This window comes from Arachis ipaensis, chromosome B7, assembly GCF_059453495.1.
Source record: "Arachis ipaensis isolate K30076 ecotype BB chromosome B7, ASM5945349v1, whole genome shotgun sequence".
NCBI classification, from domain to species: domain Eukaryota; kingdom Viridiplantae; phylum Streptophyta; class Magnoliopsida; order Fabales; family Fabaceae; genus Arachis; species Arachis ipaensis.
Genome location: NC_142442.1, coordinates 102,026,538 through 102,046,250, shown reverse-complemented (window position 1 = coordinate 102,046,250; position 19,713 = coordinate 102,026,538). Strand labels below are relative to the sequence as shown.

The following is a 19,713-nucleotide window of genomic DNA, read 5'->3' as shown; positions in this document are numbered from 1 at the left end:
ATATCAATTTGCTCTTTTGGAAACGGATTACCAACTTAAGGTGCTTCTTGGAGTGCATCATTGCCTGTTTTTGATAGTTATTTCAGTAGGTTTTAGTTAGTTTTCATACAAATTTGGCTAATAAATGAGTAATAGCATGAAAAATCTCTGCATGAAACAAAATCTCAAGCATAAATGAATTTTAGTTAATATACATGGTAAATATGATGAAATAGATCACACTAAGTGAAGTTTTGATTTTGGGCATTATTAGCACACTTAGTATAATGAAGTTTGTCTTGTATGTTACTTTGATACACTTTGTTTGCATGATTTCAGACCAAAAGAAGCAGAGAAGAGCCACGTTAGTGGCTACGTTAGCGCCACTAACATGGCCATTAAAGTGGAAGGAAGGAAAGCTTGGAAAGTTAGTGAGAATATTAACGCCACTAACGTTAGCAAAAGGCAAGAAGACCCATGTTACCAACCCCGTTACCTCCACTAACGTGTGAACTAACGTGGAAGAAAAGAGAAGCCCCAACGTTAGTGAGAAAGTTAATGGCATTAACTTTGAAGAAGGAGCAACGTTATTGGCAAAAGTGAGTGCCAATAATCTAGCGAAGCAAAAGAAGACCCACGTTAGCTTTCACGTTAGTTACATTAACGTGGGAACTAACGTGGAAGGAAAGGGAAACGCCAACGTTAGTGGAAAAAAGTGAGTGCCACTAACGTTTGTGAAGCAAAGGAAGACCCACGTTAATGGCCACGTTAGTTACACTAACGTGGACATTAACGTAGGCAAAAGTCTCACCTGGCAGCCTGACCATGCCTTCTTCAAACAAGAATAACTTGAGCCATAAAACTCCAAATGAGGTGATTTCAGTGGCATTGGAAAGTACGAATCTAGAGCTTTCCAAGCATATATGGCACTACATGATGGACACTAAATTTGAGGGAGAAAACCTGCCCCTAAAATGCAAAGATGAACATGGTATCAACCTGTAGTAAGGAAAGCTGACCTCTTCACCTTCCAAGAAGTGTAACTCGAGCTGTAGAGCTCCAAATGATGCGTTTCCAAAGGCGTTGGAAAGCAGACATCCAGGGCTTTCAAAAAATATATAATAGTATGGGATGGACATTAAGTTTAAACTTCAGAACCTGGAAATATTCATCCCCTGATCGCTAACGTTATTGTGACTCACTTTTTCCAATAACGTCAGCAACTATGCCAGCGACCTTGTAACCTTTAAAGGAGCATACCTTGAGTTACAGAGGTCCAATTGAAATGATTTTAGTTGCGTTAGAAAGCTGACATTAAGAGCTTTCTAACGATATATAATACTCTATAGTGGGCATGTAATTGGAGCATAAATCAGAGGCATCTTTTAAGTCCCAAAAACACCAACTGGGTAGCAAGTGTGACGTTAGCCACACTAACTTCAGCACTAACGCCACACTTGTAGCGTTAGTGTGGCTAATGGAAGCAATAAAGCCAAGTCACCCTGGACCTTAATTTGATTTACTTCTCTCTCAAGTCCACTTCAAAGCTCAAGCAAGCAAGTCCACAATTGTCAACCAATCAAGGCCACAAGAAGCATCTAGAATAGTTAATTTTCATTTCATTGTAATTTGCTTTTAATTTCATTTCATTTTGTAATTTAGGAGAGCCTATAAAAAGGCCTTAGTTTCTACATTGATTTGATTCTAGAACAGAGAATTGAAGGAAGGGGGAGAGAGTGAAGACCAATTCGAATTTCTGTGAATTGGCACACTCCAAGGGGAGTGGGTCTTCGGACCCCTCCCCTCAACCACTCTTCTTCCTTTTCTCTTCTTTTCTTCCTTAGGAGTGGTTTCGTTTTAGATGTAATTTTTGTTTATGAACTTTGAAGTTTTATTTTCAGTTTGAATCTTCATCTTTACTTTTCTGCACTTTCTTTTTTTTCTATTTTGGTAGAGCAATGATCAACTAACTCTTTTCATTGGGTTAGAGAGCTCTATTGTGATTCAATGGATCAATTGTAGTTCTTATTCTTCTTCTTCTTTCTTTTCTCTTGATTTTACTAGAGAGCTTTCGATCTTCATCTCTCGAAAGAGAAATTGCTCATACTTGGATTTCCTCTGAACCTTGGAAGAGGAATGAAGAGATCATGCTAGAAATGGTCTCTCACATTGGATTAGGTTGGGGGTTGGATGGATATTGTGACATTTAATCCTACCAATACTTTGATCTATGAATGTGTGTGGTATAATCAGTGACCATACTTTATCTCTTCCCATGAGCAATTAAATCAAGGAATTGGGAAATTGTTCAAGCTTAGAGAGATTGGGTTGCCAAGGAATTGGGATCCAATCACTTAAGATTGCCAAGGAGATCAATGAATGCATTGATTGAGGAAGAGATGAGAATGAACTTGATCCAGAGGATTGCAATATCTCTTGATCCCAATGTTCATTTTATTTTTAGTTCTTACATTTACTTTTCTTGCCATTTTACTTTTCTGCACCTTATTGCTTTCTTTACTTTTATGCCATTTACATTTCCTTGTTACTTATCACTCCAATATGATTTGTCTAAATAGGATAATTAATCAACTATTGATTGCTTAATCTGTTAATCTCTGTGGGATTCGACCTCACTCTTTTGTGAGTTATTACTTGACGACAATTCGGTATACTTGCCGAGGGATATTTGTTGAGAGACAAGTTTCCATGAATCAAGTTTATGGCTTTATTCATGTAATTGCTTTAGTTCTTTATTTTCTATTCTCTCTAACTGTTTGTGTTAATGCCTCACTAAGAAGACCCTTTTCGTGACAGTTCTGGCTCTTGGTGATTTTGTTATTAATACAACAGTTTCTTTTATTTAGCTTCTTTTCAAATAAAATTGGCATATGATCACATTCTAAGTTTTGTGTTGCCCTGCAACAATCTGTTTTCAATCTTTCTGGGTAATTGCATCAATTCTAAGAGAAAGTGTCACACTAAGTTTGGTGTGCCACTTATTTTTCTATGAAATATATCCAGCAACACCACTTGTTTGTACAATCATAGTGCCTTTGCTTCTTAGGCTTGTAGATGTCATTTTTAACCAAGCTTGCTTAATTTTATGCATTACTCATAGCTTGTTTCTTTTTTTTTTTTTGACATTCATGGTTGAATCACAATCTCAACACCACTGCTCCTACTTGTTGCTTGCCGGCAAAGCACTTATTCAAAGATGGTGATTGGAGGGAGGAAGTCTACAGGAAAGGACAACAAGGGCGAAGATGAGCTACAAAGGTTGTAAAGTTCCTTTCCTTCTCATTTACTCCCAGTAGATTTAATTGCAATCATGAATGTCTCTTGTTTTGAATTCTAGGGTCCACCTCTATTCTGTTAATTTACTTTTAGTTTAGTAATAAGGATGGTTCACTACTTATCATTGCACCTTTATCTTTAATCTGCTTGCACCCATTATACTTAAAAATGCATCGAAGAAAACATTCTTTTGAAAGGAAAGTGTTGAGGAATTTTATCAATTTTGAAGCAAGCTAAAGATTAAGAGAAATGGACTAATTGTATGATTATGTATTGAGGTTACATGTTTGTGAAAACTTGCATGGGAGCTCATAGATAGGAGTTGAAATTTGGAGAAGTGTTATGGAAATTCTCAAAAACCTATTGATCCAAGAAGCAGTAAACAAAAGAAAACAAAAGAAAAAGAAAAAAAAACAAGGAATAAGCCCAAGGCTCTGAGCATCAATTACTAGGACGAAAAAGAAAGATACAAAAACTCAAAGAATTATTGTCCTAGTTACATGCTTGTGGTGAATTTGTGTCAAAGAAAGAGGCCTGAGCAAGTAAATCCTAAGGGGTGCCTCATCACCAAATACCTTAACCCAACTGGGTTGGGAGTATTGATTGAAAACTTATCCTGAAGGGCCGCTTTGAGTCATGACACCTAGAGTCGAGGCCAAGACAAATAAATACTACTTCAAGGTGATAATCTATAAAGAGGACTCCATAACACCATCCGAATAACGCTCCTAAGATCTAAGACTTCCAAGATGTAAGGACTAATGAACACTAGAATCCTTGCATAAGCATATAATTAGAGTTTACCTCCTTTATCACTTAATCACTTCACTCACCAAGGCATCATAAGAAATTTTCCAACACAATACAATAAAAAGAATCCTTTGTGCATAATTCTCTCCTTGCTTGGGGACAAGCAAGATTTAAGTTTGGTGTTGTGATGCGAGTGCATCATTGCCTATTTTTGATAGTTATTTCAGTAGGTTTTAGTTAGTTTTCATACAAATTTGGCTAATAAATGAGTAATAGCATGAAAAATCTCTGCATGAAACAAAATCTCAAGCATAAGTGAATTTTAGTTAATATACATGGTAAATATGATGAAATAGATCACACTAAGTGAAGTTTTGATTTTGGGCATTATTAGCACACTTAGTATAATGAAGTTTGTCTTGTATGTTACTTTGATAAACTAATGTGACCATTAAAGTGGAAGGAAGGAAAGCTTGGAAAGTTAGTGAGAATATTAACGCTACTAACGTTAGCAAAAGGCAAGAAGACCCACGTTAGCAACCCCGTTAGCTCCACTAACGTGTGAACTAACGTGGAAGAAAAGAAAAGCCCCAACGTTAGTGAGAAAGTTAATGGCATTAACTTTGAAGAAGGAGCAGCGTTATTGGCAAAAGTGAGTGCCAATAACGCTAGCGAAGCAAAAGAAGACCCACGTAAGCTTCCACATTAGTTACATTAACGTGGAAACTAAGGAGGAAGGAAAGGGAAACGCCAACGTTAGTGAAAAAAGTGAGTGCCACTAACGTTTACGAAGCAAAGGAATACCCACATTAATGGCCACGTTAGTTACACTAACGTGGACATTAACGTAGGCAAAAGTCTCACCTGGCAGCCTGACCATGCCTTCTTCAAACAAGAATAACTTGAGCCACAAAACTCCAAATGAGGTGATTCCAGTGGCATTGGAAAGTACGAATCAAGCAAATATGGCACTACATGGTGGACACTAAATTTGAGGGAGAAAACCTTCCCCGAAAGTGCAAAGATGAACATGATATCAACCTGTAGTAAGGCCAGCTAACCTCTTCACCTTCCAAGAAGTGTAACTCGAGCTGTAGAGCTCCAAATGATGCGCTTCCAAAGGCGTTGGAAAGTAGACATCCAGGGCTTTCCAACAATATATAATAGTATAGGGTGGACATTAAGTTTGAACTTCAGAACCTGGCAATATTCATCCCCTGATCGCTAACGTTATTGTCACTCACTTTTTCTAATAACGTCAGCAACTATGCCAGCGACCTTGTCACCTTCAAAGGAGCATAACTTGAGTTACAGAGGTCCAATTGAGGTGATTTTAGTTGCGTTAGAAAGCTGACATTCAGAGCTTTCCAACGATATATAATACTATATAGTGGGCATTAAATTTTAGCACAAACCAGAGGCATCTTTTAACATCCAAAAATACCAACTGGGTAGCAAGTGTGACGTTAGCCACACTAACTTCAGCACTAACGCCACACTTGTAGCGTTAGTGTGGCTAACGGAAGCAATAAAGCCAAGTCACCCTGGACCTCAATTTGATTTACTTCTCTCTCAAGTCCACTTCAAAGCTCAAGCAAGCAAGCCCACAATTGTCAACCAATCAAGGTCACAAGAAGCATCTAGAATAGTTAATTTTCATTTCATTGTAATTTGATTTTAATTTCATTTCATTTTGAAATTTAGGAGAGCCTATAAAAAGGCCTTAGTTTCTACATTGATTTGATTCTGGAACGGAGAATTGAAGGAAGGGGGAGAGAGTGAAGACCAATTCGAACTTCTGTGAATTGGCACACTCTAAGGGGAGTGGGTCTTCGGACCCCTCCCTTCAACCACTTTTCTTCCTTTTCTCTTCTTTTCTTCCTTAGGAGTAGTTTTGTTTTAGTTGTAATTTTCATTTATGAACTTTGACATTTTATTTTCAGTTTGAATCTCCATCTTTACTTTTCTGCACTTTCTTTTCTATTTTGGTTGAGCAATGACCAACTAACTCTTTTCATTGGGTTAGAGAGCTCTATTGTGATTCAATGGATCAATTGTAGTTCTTATTCTTCTTCTTCTTTCTTTTCTCTTGATTTTACTAGAGAGCTTTCGATCTTCATCCAATTGGGTAATTGTCTCGGAAGAGAAATTGCTCATACTTGGATTTCCTCTGAACCTTGGAAGAAGAATGAGGAGATCATGCTAGAAATGGTCTCTCACATTGGATTAGGTTGGGGGTTGGATGGATATTGTGACATTTAATCCTACCAATACTTTGATCTATGAATGTGTGTAGTATAATCAGTGACCATACTTCATCTCTTCCCATGAGCAATTAAATCAAGGAATTGGGAAATTGTTCAAGCTTAGAGAGATTGGGTTGCCAAGGAATTGGGATCCAATCACTTAAGATTGCCAAGGAGATCAATAAATGCATTGATTGAGGAAGAGATGAGAATGAACTTGATCCGGAGGATTGCAATATCTCTTGATCCCAATGTTCATTTTATTTTTAGTTCTTACATTTACTTTTCTTGCTATTTTACTTTTCTGCACCTTATTGCTTTCTTTACTTTTATGCCATTTACATTTCCTTGTTACTTATCACTCCAATATGATTCGTCTAAATAGGATAATTAATCAACTATTGATTGGTTAATCCATTAATCTCTGTGGGATTCGACCTCACTCTTTTGTGAGTTATTACTTGACAACAATTCGGTATACTTGCCGAGGGAAATTTGTTGAGAGACATGTTTCCGTGCATCAAGTGTTAAATGGTGAAGGATTGAGTGTGGTTGGCAATGGAGTTCAAGGAACAAGTGGTGCAAGGTTCAATTTGGATGAGTCCAAGATTCAAGAGGGTGCTTGAAAGGTGCTTGGGAAGGATGTTCATCCAAGGACACAAGTGAAAATCAACAAGAGGATGATAGAGTAGCCAAAGTGTGGGATCCGGGCATACAACCCCGTAACCAACAATTTTGGATCCCAAATTCTTACTTGAGGTTGCTTAGGAGCTTAATGTCCTTTGTTTGGGATCCTGGAGGATTCTTGAAGAACAAACATGGGTGGCAACTCAAGGATAAGTGGAAGCATAAGCCACCATGACACAAGCTTCACTCAAAAGTCCAACTTTAGGACTATAAACCAAAGTGATAGGTGGGAAACACCCCACCATGGTAATATCCTTTCAACCATTCTTTCTTTTAGTTTTGTTTATTGAATTTTGTCTACTTAATTAGCCTAGTTTGATCGCTTTCTAGGTTGAATTTAGTTAAATTTTATGTTTGATCATGTGTTTTTGATAAATGATGTATTTTGGGATTGAAAAAGTTTGATTGATATCATGGTTGGTGCCTTAGAGACTTTAAAAATGCTGCAGAAATAGAGTTCTGTGTGTGTGCACAGCCTCGTGCGTACGCACACCTCCCCTGTTTTTCACTATCTGTGCGAACGCACAGCAGTGTGCGCCCGCACACACGTTGTAGCATGCTATGTTCGCAGCGTGCGCACCTTCCATGCACGCGCACCCCCCCCAACATTCTCATTCTGTGCGTGCGCATGACTCTCTATGCGTACGCACACATGGTCATTTTCTCCAATTCCAAAAAAAAAACTACATGTGCGTCCGCCGCTATGTGCGCCCGCACAGCCCGTGGCAATCTCCTTTGCTCGCAGCCTACGCACCTCTTGTGCGTGGGCATAACCCGCCTTTTTTCCCCTTGTGTGTGACCACACGCGATGTCATGCATCCGCACAGGTCGCAGTACACCTTCTGCTCGCAGCACTCGCACGTTGCTGTGCGCGCGCATACCCCCCTCTCTTCCTTCCGTGCGTCCGCACACGACCTTGTGCGTCCGCACAGGTCCCTTCCCTCTTCTCTATTTCTTTTTTCTTCTTCTTTTCTTTCTTTTTTTTATTTCTTCTTTCTTTCTTCTTTTTCCCCCTTCTTTTTTCTCTTCTCCGGCAAAACTCCGTCGCCGTGTGCCTCGCAGTGGCTATTACAAGTGCCACTGTTGCTTATTCCTTTCTTTTCTATTCTTCATCTTTTTAACTTTCTTATTTTAATCTTTTTTGTTATGTTTAGTTGCTTACTTAATTTTTGGTTTTCTTATTTAACTTTGGTTATTTAGCTTACCTTTTGCTTAGCTGCTTCTTTGTTGCATTACAAGTGTTCCAATTTCTTATTTAGGGGTTGTTGATGCTTGAATTTCCGCTTGAATTTGTTCAATATGTGCACCACATTCCATATGTTTGACATAATGCCTGAATGAACTTTTTTTTTAAATGCATGTATTGTAGCTACCATATGTATTGGACTATATTCTTGTTTGGCATTCTAATCAAGAATTGTGCACTTTTGAATGATGATGATGTTATTTGGGATTGAGACTTCAATAATGTACTTGTTTAATGCTTTAAGTTGCTCGCACCGAATTGAATTAGAAATTGAATTTTTGTCTCTTATTGAATTTGGTGAATTGAATGGAATTACTTGTTCATCATGGTTTTTAAGTCAATATAATCACATCCCAAGCTATTTGCTCCTTGTTAATTGGTGCACGAAATTGTGATCACACTTTTCACAACTCCGCACAACTAACCAGCAAATGCACTGGGTCGTCCAAGTAATACCTTATGTGAGTAAGGGTCGATCCCACAGAGATTGTCGGTTTGAAGCAAGCTATGGTCATCCTGTAAATCTTAGTCAGGCGGATTCAAATGGTTATGAGGTTTTGATAATTAAAAGATAAATAAAACATAAAATAAAATAAAGATACTTATGTAATTCATTGGTGGGAATTTCAGAAAAGCGTTTGGAGATGCTTTGTTGCTGCTGAACCTCTAATTTCCCATTGTCTTCCTCCAATCATGCATGCTCCCTTCAATGGCAAGCTGTATGATCCTCTCGGATGAAAAATACCAGGTACAGCTACCGCACAGCTAATCATCTGTCGATTCTCACTAGCGTCAGAATAGGATCTCTCTATCCTTTTGCACACTGTCACTGTGTCCAACATTCACGAGTTTGAAGCTCGTCACAGTCATCCCTTCCCAAATCCTACTCGGAATACCACAGACAAGGTTTAGACTTTCTGGATCTCAGGAATGCTGCCAATTGGTTCTAGCCTATACCACGAAGGTTCTAACCTCCGAACTCGGTCCGTGGATTAGAGACCTAAGACAATATACGCTTTTTGACATTGTTTTTAGTATATTTTTAGTAGGATCTAGTTACTTTTAGGGATGTTTTCATTAGTTTTTATGTTAAATTCACATTTCTGGACTTAACTATGAGTTTGTGTGTTTTTCTGTGATTTCAGGTATTTTCTGGCTGAAATTGAGGGACTTGAGAAGAAATCAGATTCAGAGGTTGAAGAAGGACTGCGGATGCTGTTGGATTCTGACCTCCCTGCACTCAAAGTGGATTTTCTGGAGCTACAGAACTCGAAATGGCGCGCTTCCAATTGCGTTGGAAAGTAGACATCCAGGGATTTCCAGCAATATATAATAGTCCATACTTTGGCCAAGAATAGACGACGTAAATTGGTGTTCAACGCCAGCTCTCTGCCCAATTCTGGCGTCCAGCGCCAGAAAAGGGTCCAAAACCAGAGTTGAACGCCAGAAATGGATCAAAACCTGGCGTTCAACTCCACAAATGGCCTCTGCACATGGAAAGATAAGGCTCAGCCCAAGCACACACCAAGTGGGCCCCGGAAGTGGATTTATGCATCAATTACTTACTTATGTAAACCCTAGTGACTAGTTTATTATAAATAGGACCTTTTACTAGTCTTTTTAAAATCTTTGATCAGTTGTATGCTATCTTAGATCACGTTTGAGGGCTGGCCATCTCGGCCATGCCTGGACCTTTCACTTATGTAATTTTAACGGTAGAGTTTCTACACTCGATAGATTAAGGTGTGGAGCTCTGCTGTTCCTCAAAGATTAATGCAAAGTACTACTATTTTCTATTCAATTCATCTTATTTCGCTTCTAAGATATCCATTCGCACCCAAGAACGTGATGAAGGTGATGATTATGTGTGACGCTCATCACCATTCTCCACTATGAACACGTGCCTGACAAACACTTCCGTTCTACATGAAATAAGCTAGAATGAATATCTCTTAGATCTCCTAACCAAAATCTTCGTGGCGTAAGCTAGAATGATGGCGGCATTCAAGAGAATCCGAAAAGTCTAAACCTTGTCTGTGGTATTCCGAGTAGGATTCAATGATTGAATGACTGTGACGAGCTTCAAACTCGCGAGTGCTGGGCGTTAGTGACAGACGCAAAAGGAGGGTGAATCCTATTCCAGCATGATCGAGAACCGACAGATGATTAGCCGTGCTGTGACAGAGCATGTGAGCATATTTTTCACTGAGAGGAGGGGATGTAGCCACTGACAACGGTGATGCCCTTGCATAAAGCCAGCCATGGAAAGGAGTAAGACTGATTGGATGAAGATAGCAGGAAAGCAGAGGTTCAGAGGAACGAAGGCATCTCCATTCGCTTATCTGAAATTCTCACCAATGAATTACATAAGTATTTCTATCCCTATTTTATTATATTAAATTCAAAAACACCATTATCAATTTATATCTGCCTAACTGAGATTTGCAAGGTGACCATAGCTTGCTTTATACCAACAATCTCCGTGGGATTCGACCCTTACTCACGTAAGGTATTACTTGGATGACCCAGTGCACTTGCTGGTTAGTTGTATCGAAGTTGTGAACCATGGTATTGGCACCATGTTCTTGGCGCCATTGCCAGGGAAAGAAAGAGCCATGAATTTTATATAATCAAAGTGTAATCACGATTGCGTGTACCAAGTTGCTCACGTTGCCAGGGATTGTTTGAGCCTGGACATCACAATTTCGTGCACCAAGTTTTTGGCGCCGTTGCCGGGGATTGTTCGAGTTTGGACAACTGACGGTTCATCTTGTTGCTCAGATTAGGTAATTTTCTTTTTGTTTTCCTTTCAAAAATTTTTCAAAAATATCTCAAAAATTTTCTCACCTGTTTCAAAAAAAAAAAATTTCAAAAATATTTCTAAAATTTTTTCATCTGTTTTCGAAAATAATACAAAAATGTTTTCAAAAATTTTATTCAAAATTTTTAAGAATGAATTCTAGTATTTCATGAAGCATGTGAAGCCTGGCTGGCTGTAAAAGCCATGTCTAAATTCTTTTGGACTGAGGCTTCCAACCATCAGCTGTTACACGACTGTAGGGTATGTCAGGCGTGTCATGTCTGAATTACATGCTGAAGCTTGGCTGGCCATTGGCCATGTCTAGTGTTTTGGACCGGAGCTTTCATTGAAAGCTTGGCTGGCTAGTGAGCCATGTCTAATTCCTGGACTGAAGCTTTAGACTAAGAATGCTAGATTCCTGGAATTCATATTAAAAATTTTGGAATCCTTATTTTTGTTTTTCAATTGATTTTTCGAAAAAAAAAACAAAAAAATTAAAAAAATCATAAAAATCAAAATCATTTTTTGTGTTTCTTGTTTGAGTCTTGAGTCATGTCATAAGTTTGGTGTCACTTGCATATGCATCTTGCATTTTTTCGAAAATATCATGCATTCATAGTGTTCTTCATGATCTTCAAGTTGTTCTTGGTAAGTCTTCTTGTTTGATCTTGATGATTTTTTGTTTTGTGTCTTTTCATGTTTATCATATGCATTCTTGAATTCTTAGTGTCTAAGCATTAAAGAATTCTAAGTTTGGTGTCTTGCATCTTTTCTTTGCATTAAAAATTTTTCAAAATTGTGTCTATGATGTTCATCTTGACATCCAAAGTGTTCTTGGTGTTCATCTTGACATTCATAGCATTCTTGCATGCATCACATGTTTTGATCTAAAATTCTCATGCATTGCATCATTTTTCTTGTTTTTCTCTCTCTTCATTAAAAATTCAAAAATCAAAAAAATATCTTTCCCTTTTTCTCTCTAATTAAATTCGAAAATTTGAGTTGACTTTTTCAAAATCTTTTTAAAATCAAGTTGTTTCTTATGAGTCAAATCAAATTTTCAATTTGAAAATCTTATCTTTTTCAAAATCTTTTTCAAAATTCTTAGTTATTTTCGAAAATTCCAAAAATATTTTTCAAAAATCTTTTTCTTATTTTCATACCAAATTTTCGAAAATAACCATAAAAATTAATGTTTTGATTCAAAAATTTCAAGTTTGTTACTTGCTTGTTAAGAAAGATTCAAACTTTGAGTTCTAGAATCATATCTTGTGATTTCTTATGAATCAAGTCATTAATTGTGATTTTAAAAATCAAATCTTTTTTTTCAAAAACTAATTTCTATCATATCTTTTCAAAAATATCTTCTCATCTTATCTTTTTCAAAAATCTAATTTCAAAATATCTTTTCCAACTTCCTAACTTCTTATCTTTTCAAAATTTGTTTCAACTAACTAACTAACTTTTTGTTTGTTTCTTAACTTTTTCAAAACTACCTAACTAACTCTCTCTCTCTAATTTTTGAAAATATCTTCCCTCTTTTTCAAAAATTTCTTTTTTTATTAACTAATTATTTTTTATTTTTGATTTTAAAACTTTTTCGAACAAAATACTAACATTTTTCAAAAAAACCATTTTCAAAAATCACTAACTCTTTTTCAAAAATTATTTTCGAAAATCCTCCCTCTCCCATCTTATTCTATTTATTTATTCATTTACTAACATCTCATCTCACATCTCTGCCATCCTCACAGTTGTGTTTCTTTCTTTACATCACATTCTTTGTCTCCCCCTCTTCTTCTACTCACACAGGGATCCCTATACTGTGGTATAAAGGATCTCTATTATTATTATTATTATTCTGTGCCCTCTTCTTTGTCATATGAGCAGGAGCAAGGATAAGAACATTCTTGTGGGAGCAGATCCAGAACCTGAAAGGACTCTGAAAAGGAAACTAAGAGAAGCTAAAATACAAAAATCCAGAGATAACCTTTCAGAAATTTTCGAACAGGAAGAGGAGATGGCAGCCGAAAATAATAATAATGTAAGGAAGATGCTTGGTGACTTTACTGCACCTAATTCCAATTTACATGGAAGAAGCATCTCCATTCCTGCCATTGGAGCAAACAACTTTGAGCTGAAACCTCAATTAGTTTCTCTGATGCAGCAGAACTGCAAGTTTCATGGACTTCCATCTGAAGATCCTTTTCAGTTCTTAACTTAATTCTTGCAGATATGTGATACTGTTAAGACTAATGCAGTGGATCCTGAAGTCTACAAGCTCATGCTTTTCCCCTTTGCTGTAAGAGACAGAGCTAGATTATGGTTGGATTTTCAACCCAAAGATAGCCTGAACTCTTGGGATAAGCTGGTCACGGCTTTCTTAGCCAAGTACTTTCCTCCTTAAAAGCTGAGCAAGCTTAGAGATGATGTTCAAACCTTCAGACAGAAAGAAGGTGAATCCCTCTATGAAGCTTGGAAAAGATACAAACAGTTGACCAAAAAGTGTCCTTCTGACATGCTTTCAGAATGGACCATCTTGGATATATTCTATGATGGTTTATCTGAGCTATCAAAAATGTCACTGGACACTTCTGCAGGTGGATCCATTCACCTTAAGAAAACGCCTGCAGAAGCTCAAGAACTCATTGACATGGTTGCTAATAACCAGTTCATGTACACTTCTGAAAGGAATCCTGTAAGCAATGGGATGCCTATGAAGAAGGGAGTTCTTGAAGTTGATACTCTGAATGCCATATTGGCTCAGAATAAAATATTGACTCAGCAAGTCAATATGATCTTTCAGAGTCTGAATGGAATGCAAGCTGCATCCAACAGTACTCAAGAGGCTTCTTATGAAGAAAAAGCTTATGATCCTGAGAACCCTGCAATAGCAGAGGTGAATTACTTAGGTGAACCTTATGGAAACACCTATAACTCATCATGGAGAAATCATCCAAATTTCTCATGGAAGGATCAAAAGCCTCAATAAGGCTTTAATAATGGTGGAAGAAACAGGTTTAACAATAATAAACCTTTTCCATCATCCACTCAGCAACAGACAGAGAACTCTGAACAAAATGCTTCTAATTTAGCAAATCTAGTCTCTGATCTATCCAAGGCCACTGTGAGCTTCATGAATGAAACAAGGTCTTCCATTAGAAATTTGGAAGCACAAGTGGGCCAGCTGAGTAAAAGGATCACTGAAATCCCTCCCAGTACTCTCCCAAGCAATACAGAAGAGAATCCAAAAGGAGAGTGCAAGGCCATTGACATAAGCAAAATGGCCGAACCCAAAGAGGGAGAGGAAGATGCAAATCCCAAGGAGGAAGACCTCCTAGGACATCCAGTGGTCAATAAGGAGATTCCCTCTGAGGAACCAAAGGACTCTGAGGCTCATCTAGAGACTATAGAGATTCCATTGAACCTCCTTATGCCCTTCATGAGCTCTGATGAGTATTCCTCTTCTGAAGAGAATGAGGATGTTACTGAAGAGCAAACTGCCAAGTTTCTTGGTGCAATCATGAAGCTGAATGCCAAATTATTTGGCATTGATACTTGGGAAGTTGAACCTCCCTTGTTCATCAATGAACTAAGTGATCTGGATCAACTGACATTGCCTCAGAAGAGACAGGATCCTGGAAAGTTCATAATACCCTGTACCATAGGCACCATGATCTTTAAGGCTCTGTGTGACCTTGGTTCAGGAATAAACCTCATGCCCCTCTCTGTAATAGAGAAACTGGGAATCTATGGGGTGCAAGCTGCTAAAATCTCATTAGAGATGGCAGACAGTTCAAGAAAACAAGCTTATGGACAAGTAGAGGACGTGTTAGTAAAGGTTGAAGGCCTTTACATGTCTGCTGATTTCATAGTCCTGGATACTGGAAAGGAAGAGGATGAATCCATCATCCTAGGAAGACCTTTCCTGGCCACAGCAAGAGTTGTGATTGATGTTGACAGAGGTGAAATAGTCCTTCAATGGAATGAGGACTCCCTTGTGTTTAAAACTCAAGGATCCCCCTCTGCAACCATGGAGAGGAAGCAGAAAAAGCTTCTCTCAAAGCAGAGTCAACCAGAGTCCCCACAGTCAAACTCTAAGTTTGGTGTTGGGAGGCCACAACCAAACTCTAAGTTTGGTGTTGAACTCCCATATCCAAACTCTAAGTTTGGTGTTGGAGAGTTTCAACAAAGCTCTGCACATCTGTGAGCCTCCATGAGAGCCCAGTGTCAAGCTATTGACATTAAAGAAGCGCTTGTTGGGAGGCAACCCAATGTTTATTTATCTAACTATATTTTTCTTAGTTATATATATTTGTAGGTTCATGATCATGTGGAGTCACAAAATAAATATAAAAATTGAAAACGGAATCAAAAACAGCAGAAGAAAAATCACACCCTGGAGGAGCATCTATCTGGCGTTCAGCGCCAGAACAGAGCATGGTTCTGGCGCTGAACGCCCAAAATTGGCAGCCTCTGGGTGCTGAACGCCAGAACAGGCATGGTTCTGGCGTTCAACGCCAGAAATGGCACACAAATGGGCGTTGAACGCCCAAAATGGCCACCAACCTGGCGCTGAACGCCCAGAGTTGTGTGCAAAGGCATTTTTACATGCCTAATGGGTGCAGGGATGTAAATCCTTGAACACCTCAGGATCTGTGGACCCCACAGGATCCCCACCTACCTCCACTCACTTCTTCTCACCACTCTCTTTCACACAACCCCATAAACACTCTTCCCCAAAACCCCTTCACCAATCACCTCAAACTCTTTCCCCCCTCCCTTACCTATATAAAGCCCTCCATTCTTCATCAAATTCACACAACACACCCCTCTACACCCTTCTTGGCCGAACCACATCACCCTCTCCCTCTCCTCCATTTATTCTTCTTCTTTATCTATTCTTTCTTTTATTGCTCTAGGGCGAGAAAAATTCTAAGTTTGGTGTGGTAAAAGCATAAGCTTTTTGTTTTTCCGTTACCATTGATGGCACCTAAGACCGGAAAATCCTCTAGAAAGGGGAAGGGGAAGACAAAAGCTTCCACCTCCGAGTCATGGGAGATGGAAAGGTTCATCTCCAAAGCCCATCAAGACCACTTCTATGATGTTGTGGCCAAGAAGAAGGTGATCCCTGAGGTCCCTTTCAAACTCAAAAGAAATGAGTATCCGGAGATCCGACATGAAATTCAAAGAAGAGGTTGGGAAGTTCTAACAAATCCCATCCAACAAGTCGGCATCCTAATGCTTCAAGAGTTCTATGCCAATGCATGGATCACCAAGAACCATGATCAAAGTAAGAACCCGGATCCAAAGAACTATGTTACAATGGTTCGGGGGAAATACTTAGATTTTAGTCCGGAAAATGTGAGGTTGGCGTTCAACTTGCCAAACATGGAAGAGAACGCACGCCCCTACACAAGAAGGGTCAACTTTAATCAAAGGTTGGACCAAGTCCTTATGGACATATGTGTAGAAGGAGCTCAATGGAAGATTGACTCCAAAGGCAAGCCGGTTCAACTAAGAAGATTGGACCTCAAGCCTGTAGCTAGAGGATGGTTGGAGTTCATTCAATGCTCAATCATTCCCACTAGCAACCGGTCTGAAGTTACTATAGACTGGGCCATCATGATCCATAGTATCATGATTAGAGAAGAGGTGGAAGTTCATGAGATTATACCTCAAGAACTCTACAAGGTGGCTGACAAGTCCTCCACCATGGCAAGGTTAGCCTTTCCTCACCTCATTTGCCACCTATGCAATTCGGCTGGGATTGACATAGAGGGAGATATCCTCATCAAAGAGGACAAGCCCATCACTAAGAAAAAGATGGAGCAAGCAAGAGAGCCCACTCATGGAGCTCAAGAGGCGTATGAAGCTCATCACCATGAGATCCCGGAGATGCCTCAAATGCACTTTCCTCCACAAAACTATTGGGAGCAAATTAACACCTCCCTAGGAGAATTGAGTTCCAATATGGGACAACTAAGGGTGGAACATCAAGAGCACTCCATCATGCTCCATGAAATCAGAGAATATCAAAAAGCAATGAGGGAGAGACATAGAAGAGCTCAGGGACATCATTGGTTCCTCAAGAAGGAAACGCCACCATCACTAAGGTGGATTCATTCCTTGTTCTTATTTCTTCTGTTTTTCGTTTTCTATGTTGTGTGCTTATCCATGTTTGTGTCTTCATTATATGATCATTAGTAGTTAGTAACTTTGTCTTAAAGTTATGAATGTCCTATGAATCCATCACCTCTCTTAAATGAAAAATGTTTTAATTCAAAAGAACAAGAAGTACATGAGTTTCGAATTTATCCTTGAACTTAGTTTAATTATATTGATGTGGTGACAATGCTTCTTGTTTTCTGAATGAATGCTTGAACAGTGCATATGTCTTTTGAAGTTGTTGTTTAAGATTGTTAAATATGTTGGCTCTTGAAAGAATGATGACTAGGAGACATGTTATTTGATAATCTGAAAAATCATAAAAATGATTCTTGAAGCAAGAAAAAGCAGCAAAGAACAAAGATTGCAGAAAAAAAAATAGCAAAAAAAAATAGAAAGAAAAAGAAAAAGCAAGCAGAAAAAGCCAATAACCCTTAAAACCAAAAGGCAAGGGCAAATAAAAAGGATCCCAAGGCTTTGAGCATCAGTGGATAGGAGGGCCTAAAGGAATAAAATCCTGGTCTAAGCGGCTAAACCAAGTTGTCCCTAACCATGTGCTTGTGGCGTGTAGGTGTCAAGTGAAAACTTGAGACTGAGCGGTTAAAGTCAAGGTCCAAAGCAAAAAAAGAGTGTGCTTAAGAACCCTGGACACCTCTAATTGGGGACTTTAGCAAAGCTGAGTCACAATCTGAAAAGGTTCACCCAACTATGTGTCTGTGGCATTTATGTATCCGGTGGTAATACTGGAAAACAAAGTGCTTAGGGCCACGGCCAAGACTCATAAAAAAGCTGTGTTCAAGAATCATCATACTGAACTAGGAGAATCAATAACACTATCTGAACTCTGAGTTCCTATAGATGCCAATCATTCTGAACCTCAATGGATAAAGTGAGATGCCAAAACTATTCAAGAGGCAAAAAGCTATAAGTCCCGCTCATATGATTGGAGCTATGTTTCATTGGTAGTTTGGAATTTATAGTATATTCTCTTCTTTTTATCCTATTTGATTTTCAATTGCTTGGGGACAAGCAACAATTTAAGTTTGGTGTTGTGATGAGCGGATAATTTATACGCTTTTTGACATTGTTTTTAGTATGTTTTTAGTAGGATCTAGTTACTTTTAGGGTTGATTTCATTAGTTTTTATGTTAAATTCACATTTATGGACTTTACTATGAGTTTGTGTGTTTTTCTATGATTTCAGGTATTTTCTGGCTGAAATTGAGGGACTTGAGCAGAAATCAGATTCAGAGGTTGAAGAAGGACTGTGGATGCTGTTGGATTCTGACCTCCCTGCACTCAAAGTGGATTTTCTGGAGCTACAGAACTCGAAATGGCACGCTTCCAATTGCGTTGGAAAGTAGACATCCAGTTCTTTCCAGCAATATATAATAGTCCATACTTTGGCCAAGAATAAACGACGTAAACTGGCGTTCAATGCCAGCTCTCTGCCCAATTCTGGCGTCTAGCGCCAGAATAGGGTCCAAAACCAGAGTTGAACGCCAGAAATGGATCAAAACCTGGCCTTCAACTCCACAAATGGCCTCTGCACGTGGAAAGATAAGGCTCAGCCCAAGCACACACCAAGTGGGCCCTGGAAGTGGATTTATGCATCAATTACTTACTTATGTAAACCCTAGTGACTAGTTTATTATAAATAGGACCTTTTACTAGTCTTTTTAAAATCTTTGATCAGTTGTATGCTATCTTAGATCACGTTTGAGGGCTGGCCATCTCGGCCATGCCTGGACCTTTCACTTATGTAATTTTAACGGTAGAGTTTCTACACTCGATAGATTAAGGTGTGGAGCTCTGCTGTTCCTCAAAGATTAATGCAAAGTACTACTGTTTTCTATTCAATTCATCTTATTTCGCTTCTAAGATATCCATTCGCACCCAAGAACGTGATGAAGGTGATGATTATGTGTGACGCTCATCACCATTCTCCACTATGAACACGTGCCTGACAAACACTTCCGTTCTACATGAAATAAGCTAGAATGAATATCTCTTAGATCTCCTAACCAGAATCTTCGTGGCGTAAGCTAGAATGATGGCAGCATTCAAGAGAATCTGGAAAGTCTAAACCTTGTCTGTGGTATTCCGAGTAGGATTCAATGATTGAATGACTGTGACGAGCTTCAAACTCGCGAGTGCTGGGCGTTAGTGATAGACACAAAAGGAGGGTGAATCCTATTCCAGCATGATCGAGAACCGACAGATGATTAGCCGTGCTGTGACAGAGCATGTGAGCATATTTTTCACTGAGAGGACGCGATGTAGCCACTGACAACGGTGATGCCCTTGCATAAAGCCAGCCATGGAAAGGAGTAAGACTGATTGGATGAAGATAGCAGGAAAGCAGAGGTTCAGAGGAACGAAGGCATCTCCATTCGCTTATCTGAAATTCTCACCAATGAATTACATAAGTATTTCTATCCCTATTTTATTATATTAAATTCGAAAACACCATTATCAATTTATATCTGCCTAACTGAGATTTGCAAGGTGACCATAGCTTGCTTCATACCAACAATCTC

At 38.8% G+C, this 19,713-nt stretch overlaps 1 non-coding gene across 1 annotated transcript; it reads right to left on the bottom strand.

Moving 5' to 3' along the window:
- Nucleotides 1-13,421: 13,421 nt before the first annotated feature.
- LOC148553547 (small nucleolar RNA R71) lies at nucleotides 13,422-13,529 on the bottom strand. Its single transcript, XR_015893050.1, has one exon. It is a non-coding gene; the product is annotated as a small nucleolar RNA R71 (small nucleolar RNA).
- Between the last annotated feature and the right edge of the window lie 6,184 nt (nucleotides 13,530-19,713).